Source organism: Hyaena hyaena, unplaced genomic scaffold (genome assembly GCF_003009895.1).
Source record: "Hyaena hyaena isolate Hyena2069 unplaced genomic scaffold, ASM300989v1 scaffold_368, whole genome shotgun sequence".
NCBI classification, from domain to species: Eukaryota; Metazoa; Chordata; class Mammalia; order Carnivora; family Hyaenidae; genus Hyaena; species Hyaena hyaena.
The window spans coordinates 1,750,840-1,759,541 of record NW_024080989.1 but is presented as its reverse complement, the minus strand read 5'-3'; the positions used below and the strand labels follow the sequence as shown (position 1 = coordinate 1,759,541).

The window sequence follows — 8,702 nt, the reverse complement described above, 5'->3', positions numbered from 1 at the left end:
AAATTTTTTATTTTTATTTTTATTTTTAAACAACCAAATTGCCATGTGCACAGAAAATATAGAGTGTAACATGGCAAAATATACAACCTATAATAATGTTGTCATCCAATGTTAAAGTTTGTAAAAAGTTTGCTATACCTGAAAATAGTCCATGAAGAGTAACATGTAGATCAAAAAATTAACTTACTGAATAATCTGAACCTAACGGCTAACTAGACATAACCTCCATCCCCCTTTGTTCAAGTGGAGATTTGGCTGCTTTGCTAGACTGTGCTGGAGATCCCTTCATTTCTTACTGTTGTAAGCCTATCCTTTCTCAATAAAAACTTAAAAAAAGATAAAAAATTTCACAGAGGGGAACTATTTGGCAGACGGATATATACAGGTGTCTTGTGTCTCTGCTTAAAATTTTTAATCAAATTCTTAAGGTTAAATTATAAGAGTCCATAGTACATTAAGTATCGAAGATTGGATTTTTTAATTTATCTATTCTAAGCTCCAGATTCTTCATAAAGACTCTATTTAAGAATAAATTTTATTTCCTTGACACTTGAATTCGTTTCTGCTTAATCACCTATTCAAACACATCAACTGAGGATCTAAAATATTTATTTTGTGTGTGTTATTTTCAATAGTCTAGAGCAACTTAGTTCCATTAATTTAGCATTTTAAACATAAATTTTACTGCCTGAAAATGACTTAGTGAGTAATGGAACTGTCTGATGTAGCTGGAAATTTGGCTTTTCTTTCATTATTCATATGTGATGTGGTATTCCAGCAATTCTTGTTTATACATTTCAAACTTACTTACACATAATGAGGAAATGTTTTATGTTCATCTCAGAGTCTGTATACTGAGATGATGGAGAGGAGAGGTGAAGAGGTTGAGAGGGAAACACCAATTTCTATTTTTCTGTCTGAGGATGGAAGCATTCATCATATAGCACTAGGAGATCTATTACTATGTCACACATGAGACTACTGCCCCCTTCAAAATGTTAGAGCATCTAGGAAAACATTACATTGTAAAAGAAAGAGAAACTGCTTTAGGGGCATGGACTTTTGATGAGACTTTTATATGACAAATGTTTGAAGATGGTAAACATTTTGACATGCAGGGAATTAAGCATATAATTGAGACATTTTGGTAATAATTGATTCAAACAAAACAAAATAAATACTGGTATCATTGGCCAGCAGTAGTTCACTGAGTTGTGGTTAAACTATTCTTGTTTTAAAAAAACAAAAAAAGCCTAATATGAATGTGAGAAACCAATTGGCATTTTTCACTAATCCATAAACATCACCAGATGGATTCAATTATATCTCATGTTGTAGGATGTATTCTTGAAGTCTCAGTGTATTATAAGCAAATTAAACCTGAGGCCATGGGAGAAAGGTTATCAGTCTTGGTGCCTGGGTGGCTCAGTGATTGAAAGTCTGATTGTTGATTTCAGCTCAGGTCCTGATCTTAGGGTCATGGGATTGAGCCCTGTATTGGGCTCAGGCTGAGCATGAGCCTGCTTAAGATTCTCTCTTTTCTCTCTTTCTGACTCTCTACTCCACTCACACATGCTCTCTCTCTATCTAAAGATAAATAATAAATTTAAAAAGAAAGTTTATCAGACTAAAGAAATATGCTCAATTTATATGTTCTGTTAAATCATACAGCAAATCAAAAGAGAAAAAGTGGGTTAAAAAAAACCTTACAAAATAGAGCAAGCAGAATGGAAGACCACAGATCTAGTGTTACAGAGTGTTTATATATCCTTTCCTCTATCTATCATATCAGGCTTCCTTGCTCGTGGGGTTCCAGGAACCTGAGTCTAGGCTTTACTGAACAAGAGGTTCAGTAAAAGCCCCGAAGGCAACACTCACTTTATACAGCAGACAAGCCAAGGTCCAGTGACTCCTGGCCAGTAGATGGAACTCACTGACAACTTGCCAAACATCCCTGGATTTTATTGGCATACATATCTCAGGTAAGAGATAAAATGGGGCCAGAATGAGCATCAGCAAAGTTTGATGAATATTTAGTGTTCCATGACTATTTAATATTTGCTTGATACTTTTCTCCCTTCCCATCTATGTTTGACACACTTAGGCTTAACTTACTATATATGTCTAACAATTCTCACAAACTACTTATTATCTATTCTAAGTTTTATTTATCATCCCAATTTGTTTCTTCTATCTTTCATAAGAGAACTTACTAATCTTAAATAATGCAACAATAATGCCATTTTAGGTTGGAATAGCAAAATTTCCATGATGTTCATGTGAATTAATCATGTAGTAAAAATGTGGATGTTTTCTGTTATAACTCAAAGCTTACTATAAGTACTTTTGAAGTTCTTGTAGAATTCTCGGGCTTTCCAGGTGGATTCTCTCCCATAACCTATCCCCTTCATATAATTCATGTAGTCAAAGGCTAGAAGCATAATGAACAGATCATGCAATAGAATATTTCTTCTCTTTCTGCTCTTCTCCATCTCTTCCCCTTCTACCTCCTCCTCTCCCTCTCCTTCCTCTTTCTTCCCCTCATCTACTTAACTTCATCCTCCCTCCTTCCTGCTAATTTTAATATGGAAAATTGTGGTTAAATACTGCAAACCATTTACCTATTAATCTTCTATGCAACTAAAACATATCTTACTTCGTATAAGTAATAGGAAATAGAAACCCACTAAGTACTAACTGATTAAAGTTATTTCCCCTAATTGAGAAGCAGAACACTGTTTAAATTCTGATTTCTTCCTTCTGACTTCAGGTAGGTGTTGTTAAGGGTCTCTTCATTAGTATATCTTTTCTTCTTTGTCTTTTCTTTTGGTTTTAAAAGTTCTAGTGTAATTAACACACAATGTTATATTAGTTTTAGGTGGTAAAATATACAGTGATTCAACAATTCTGTATATTATTTAGTGCTCATCACTCTTAATCCCCTACTTCGCCCATCCCCCTACCTATTTCACTTCTGGTAACCACTGACTTGTTCTGTATATTTAAGACTCTGTTTTGTGGCTTGTCTCTTCTTCCTTTGTTCATTTGACTTTTTCTTAAATTTCATATATGAGGAAAATCAAATGATATTTGCCTTTCTCTGATTGACTTATTTCACTTAGCATTATACCCTCTAGATGCTTCCATGCTGTTGCAAATGGGAAAAATAAATCATTCTTTTTATGGCAGAGAAATTTTTCTTTATGTATATATACTACTTCTGTATCCATTAATCTGTGGATAGACAGTAAGTTGTTTCCAAAATTTGAATACTCTACACTGTAAAAAAACATCAGGGTGTACATATTTTCTCAAATAAGTGTTTTAATAGTCTCTGATTAAATACCCAATAGTGGAATTACTGGATCATATGGTATTTCTATTTTTAACTTTTTGAGAAAACTCCATAGTGTTTTCAACAGTGGCTGCACCAGCTTGCATTCCCACCAACAGTGCACAATGGTTCCTTTATCTCCACATCCTCCCCAAGACTTGTTATTTCTTACAGTTTTAGTCATTCTGACAGGTGTGAGGTGGTATCTCATTGTGGTTTTGATTTACACTCCCCTGATGATGAGTGATGTTGAGTATTTTCTCATGCATCTGTTGGCCATCTGTCTTCTTTAAAGAAATGTTGTTCATATCTTATGCCCATATTTTAATTGGAGTATTTTTTTTGATGTTGAGTTGCATAAGTTCTTTACATATTTTGGGTATTAACCTCTTATCAGACATATCATTCAGAAATATATTCTCCTATTCAGTATATTGTTTTTGTTTTGTTGATTGTTTCCTTCACTGAAGGAAAGAAGCTTTTTATTTTGATGAAGTCTCAATAGTTTATTGTTGCTTTGTTTCCTTTGCCTTAGAAAACATATCTAGAAAAAAAATGTTTCTAGGGCCAATGTCCACGAAATTACTACCTGTGCTGTCTTCTAGGATTTTCATGGTCAGGACTCACACTTAAGTCTTTATCCATTTTGAGCTTCTTTCTGTGTATGCCAGAAGAAAGTGGTCCAGTTTGCATAGAGCTGTCCAATTTTTCCAACACTATTTGTTGAAAATACTTTTCCCCATTCTATGTTCTTGCCTCTTTTGTCATAGGTTAACTGACCATATAAATTGGGATTATTTCTAGGTTCTCTATGCTGTTTCATTGAGCTATTTTTGTGTTGGTACCATATTATATTGATTAATATATTTTTGTTGTATATCTTGAAATCTGGGATTTGTGATACCTCTTGTTTTTTTTCAAAATCACTTTGGCTATTTTGGGGTCGTTTGTGAATCCATACAAATTTTAGGATTATTTGTTCTAGTTTTGTGAAAAAAATCTGTTGGTATTTTGATAGGGATTGAATTAAATCCTTGAATTATTTGGATAAGATGGACATTTTAACAATATTTTTTCTCATAATTCATAAGAATGAAATGTCTTACAATTTCTTTGTGTTGTCTTCAATTTCTTTCATCAATGTCTTATAGTTTTCAGAGTACAAGTTTTTTACCTCGTTGGTTAAGTTTATGCAATTGTAAATGGGACTGTTTTCTTAATTTCTCTTTCTGCTACTTCATTATTAGTGTAGAGAAATGCAATGGGTTTCTGTATTTTGATTTTGTATCCTATGACCTTACAGAATTCATTTATAAGTCTAGTATTTTTGGGTAAAGTATTTAGGTTTTTTTCTATATAGTTTCATTTCATCCTCACATAGTGAAAGTATTTCTTCTTCCATACTGATTTGGCTGCCTTTTATTTCTTTTTGTTGTCTGATTGCTGTGACTAGGACTTCCAGTACTATGTTGAATAAAAGGTGAGAGTGGACATCCTTGTCTTGTTGCTGATCTTATGGGAAAACCCCACACTTTTTCACCATTGAGCGTGATGCTAGCTGTGTGTTTTTCATATGTGGCCTTTATTATGTTCAAGTAATGCTTCCTCTAAATCTATTTTGTTGAGTTTGTTGTTGTTGCTGGAATTTTTTTATGATGAATTGATATCGTACTTTGTCAAATGACTTTTCTGCATCTATTGAAAAGATTATATGGTTTTTATACTTTCTCTTGTTGATGTGATGTGTCTTGTTGATTGATTTGTGAATACTGAACAACCTGTGCGTCTCAGGAATAAATTCTACTTGATTGTGGTGAATGATTTTTTTAAATATTTTGTTGGATTCAATTTGCTAATATTTTGTTGAGAAATTTTGCATCTATTATTTGCATCTATTGTCACAAAATTGTCATCTATTGATCAACAAAACTGATAAATCTTTAGCTAGATATATAAAAACAAAAAACAGAAAACAAAAGACAAACAGGAGAGGGGACAAGTGAATAAATAAAATCAGAAATTAAAGAGAAGTAAGAACTAACACCAGGTATTATAAGAGAATATTATGAAAATTAAATGCTAACAAATTAGAAAACCTAGAAGAAATGAATAAATTCTTTTCCCTTCCATTTGCCTGATAAATGCTTTTTTTAATTTTTAAAATTTTTAATTTTATTTTTTTCTAAATAGTTTATTGTCTGATAACTGCTTTTTCATGCCTTTACTTTCAATCTGCATGGGTCTATAGATCTGAAGTGAGTCTCTTTTAAGCAGCATATAGGTGTGTCTTGCTATTTATCCATCCTATCACCCTATATCTTTTGATTGGAGTATTTAAGCCATTTACATTCAAATTATTAATAGGTATGTACTTCCTCTAGTCTACTATATACTCCCTCTAGTGTTTTTTTAATTTCAGTTATTGAGTTATTCATCACTGATTGGTTCTTTTTTATGTTTTTTACCTCTTTGTTGAAGGTCTCACTGAGATCCTTCACTTTTCTCAAGCCCACTGAGTGTCTTTATGATCATTTACTTTACATTGTCTACCAGGCATATTATTTATCTCTGTTTCACTTAAGTCTCTTGCTGTGGTTTTGTCCTGTTCTTTCATCTGGAATATATTCCTCTGTCTCCTCATTTTGTCTAACTCTTCATGTCTGCTTCTGTGTTTTAGGAAAGTCAGCATATCTCCTGCTTTTGAAGAGAATGGCCTTATGAAGAAGAGGTCCTGCAGTGCCCTGAAGTGCAATATGCCCTGTTGCTCATAACCTGGTGTTTCAATGGTTCTATTATGTGTGTTTTGTGCACCCTACTGTTGTGGCTGAGCCACATCTGTATTTAGTCCAGTCATCTCTAATGGATCTCTTTGGTTGGTGTGGGCAGGGTTTGGTTCCTGTATCATTAATGAGCCAATCTGGGGACTCCTTGGGCTTGAATTGGATCAGACCAGTCATTTGCCCTTACTGCGGTTGCATCAAACTTCAGGGTGCCCTCCCTGTTTTGTGCCCTGAGAAGCTTTTGTAGGTGGGTGGGTCCTGCAGCCAGATCAGACTAAATGTCTGACCCCAGCTTACTGCTGGGACCACAGTTGAACCAGTTCTTGTGGTTATACTTTCCTCTCCTCAGGGTATGAGTCATTTTGGAGTGTTGCTGCCTGAAACTTCCAGGCTTGTGGTGCTACTTTAGATGGACTCCTGCTGAGGGCCTGTTGGATGAGGTGGTCCACAGGAAGACGACTATGGTAGAGTACGTGGTATTAGTAAGGCTTGCACTCGTCTGCTCTGAGAGGAGACCTGTAGCCACTTCAAAGAATTGCCCCATTTGGGTTGCAGGAGGTGGGTCCACAGGAAAGTGCAGGGCTGAGATATGCTGCTGTGTTAACAAGCTATGTGGAGAGAGTTCCTGCTGGCCTGGTTACAGCAAGTGTCCATGGATCTAGGCTGTGGGTTGAGGCTAGGGAAATGGCATTCACCAGCTTTTTTGTTTTTGGAGAACTCTCTTGAAGATCCCTGCCCCTCCACCACATGTTCTGAATTTAGTAAATAAGTCTTCCTGTATAACCCAGGCATTTTTCAACCTGCTCTTTCTTAGCTATATCTTAGCATGGCTGTTTTTTGTCTCTTTAAGGGCAGGGATTAAGTTTCCTATCACCCTCAAACTCTCCCAGAGCCAACCCTGATGTTTTTTAAAGTTCATGTGTTAAGTTTCACTAGTTATAAGAACTCATTATGTTAAGTCCCTGTGGTTTTCACAGCCAACTGTTATAGAGATTCATCTTCCCAGTTTCGTCTCCCATGCTTAGAATGTGTAGCATAGCCTTCTCCATGCCTTTGGGGTCCATCCCTCCCATGAACAGTCTCCCAAGAAGATCATGTCTTCACCTTTTTTACCCTTTTTCATGTGGCGCCTTCTCCACATTTAGCTATGGAGATCTGTTCTGCCAGGCTTTAAGTCATTTTCTGGGTTATTTAACTAATGTGGGTGATATTTAGGAGTATCTGTGGGATGAGGTGAGCTATGATTCTCTTACTCCACCTTCTTCCTTGGAAGTTGTTAATTCAGTTTTTGATATGGTCAAACTTATACAAATCTGTCTGAGGATAAAATGTATATAAGTAGTAAGAGGCACCAAAGTTAGTATTAACCTATTAAAGAACGGGTTGAAAATAAATAATAAAAATTAATATATTCTCTACACAATAGATTCTTAGATATATATTAACATAGTTAATTAACATGTTGTTTAAAAAGATAAGGCAGACCAAAACATATTAGGAAAAGTATATGCTTCTCTACCTTTGAGGGTAGATATAGTAATTTCTTAATTTTACACACTAGGAAAGGAGTATAAAAAAACATAAATACTATGCAGATTTGTCCTTTATATTTAAACAATGAGCCTCCTTTCTTATTTGACTTTTTTGGTACATGTTTTATATTTAACCATAAATAAAGAATGAAAGTGACCTTATTACTTGGAGCCTTTTGTATTACCTGCATAATTTTAATTATTAAACACTTGAATTGAAATATATAAATATAAGCGTATAAATTAAACATTAATTGAAATGTTTATAAAATATGTTAAATAGATATTTATAAGTGTCAGGATCATCAAAAACATAGGAATCTATGAAGAACTTTCATATATACTAGATAAATGAGTAAACTGCAATAACTTCAGCTGAGGTTGAGGGTATACATTTTTAATACTGCCAAGAGACACAAGATGACCTTCTCTTTATAAGCACTCCTCTTTAGACAACAATATTCAATAGAAGTAAATCTGAACTTCCATCTTCACCAAGTATTCACTCAAGACAGATGCTCACATATCAACACCACTAAATGAATTAATTTCTTAACATGGAGTGAGTTGTGGATTTTATTTCTTAAATAAGTACTGCACGTGTTTGAAATTATTTTTCATATTTAATTAGCTTGTTTCCATTTTGCTTTTACTGGACAAGATGATCTTTGTTTTTTAAAAAATTAGTCATACCTATCCCCAATGAAACATTACACCTCTAAAACCCTTTTTAGTTGAGATATAAAACATTGACATTACAACTATTATGATAATGGTAAACAACAGCAGTCTCCTGCTCCGTTACTTATTATTAGTCAACTAAAGCATAGACTTCATGTATGCTAATTAGCAGCCACACAAAAAATTTAAATTTGTGCTTCAGGAGTAGAATGCTTGATTAAGTTACAAAAGCCAGTTTGCAATTAATTATATTCAGTCTGCTCTGTGGTATTCATTTATTTGCCAAAGGTTAAATAAAACTGGTTGACTAGATTATGACCAACTTGAAGCTCAAAACAGATAAATATCTTCCTAAGTGAGAAGGGTGTCCAGTGT

General features: G+C 34.2%; 1 long non-coding RNA gene across 1 annotated transcript; it reads left to right on the top strand.

Moving 5' to 3' along the window:
* Nucleotides 1-1,795: 1,795 nt before the first annotated feature.
* LOC120243783 lies at nt 1,796-7,808 on the top strand. The gene is made up of 2 exons (XR_005531393.1): nt 1,796-1,982; nt 6,012-7,808. It is a non-coding gene; the product is annotated as an uncharacterized LOC120243783 (long non-coding RNA).
* The last annotated feature ends 894 nt before the right edge of the window (nt 7,809-8,702 follow it).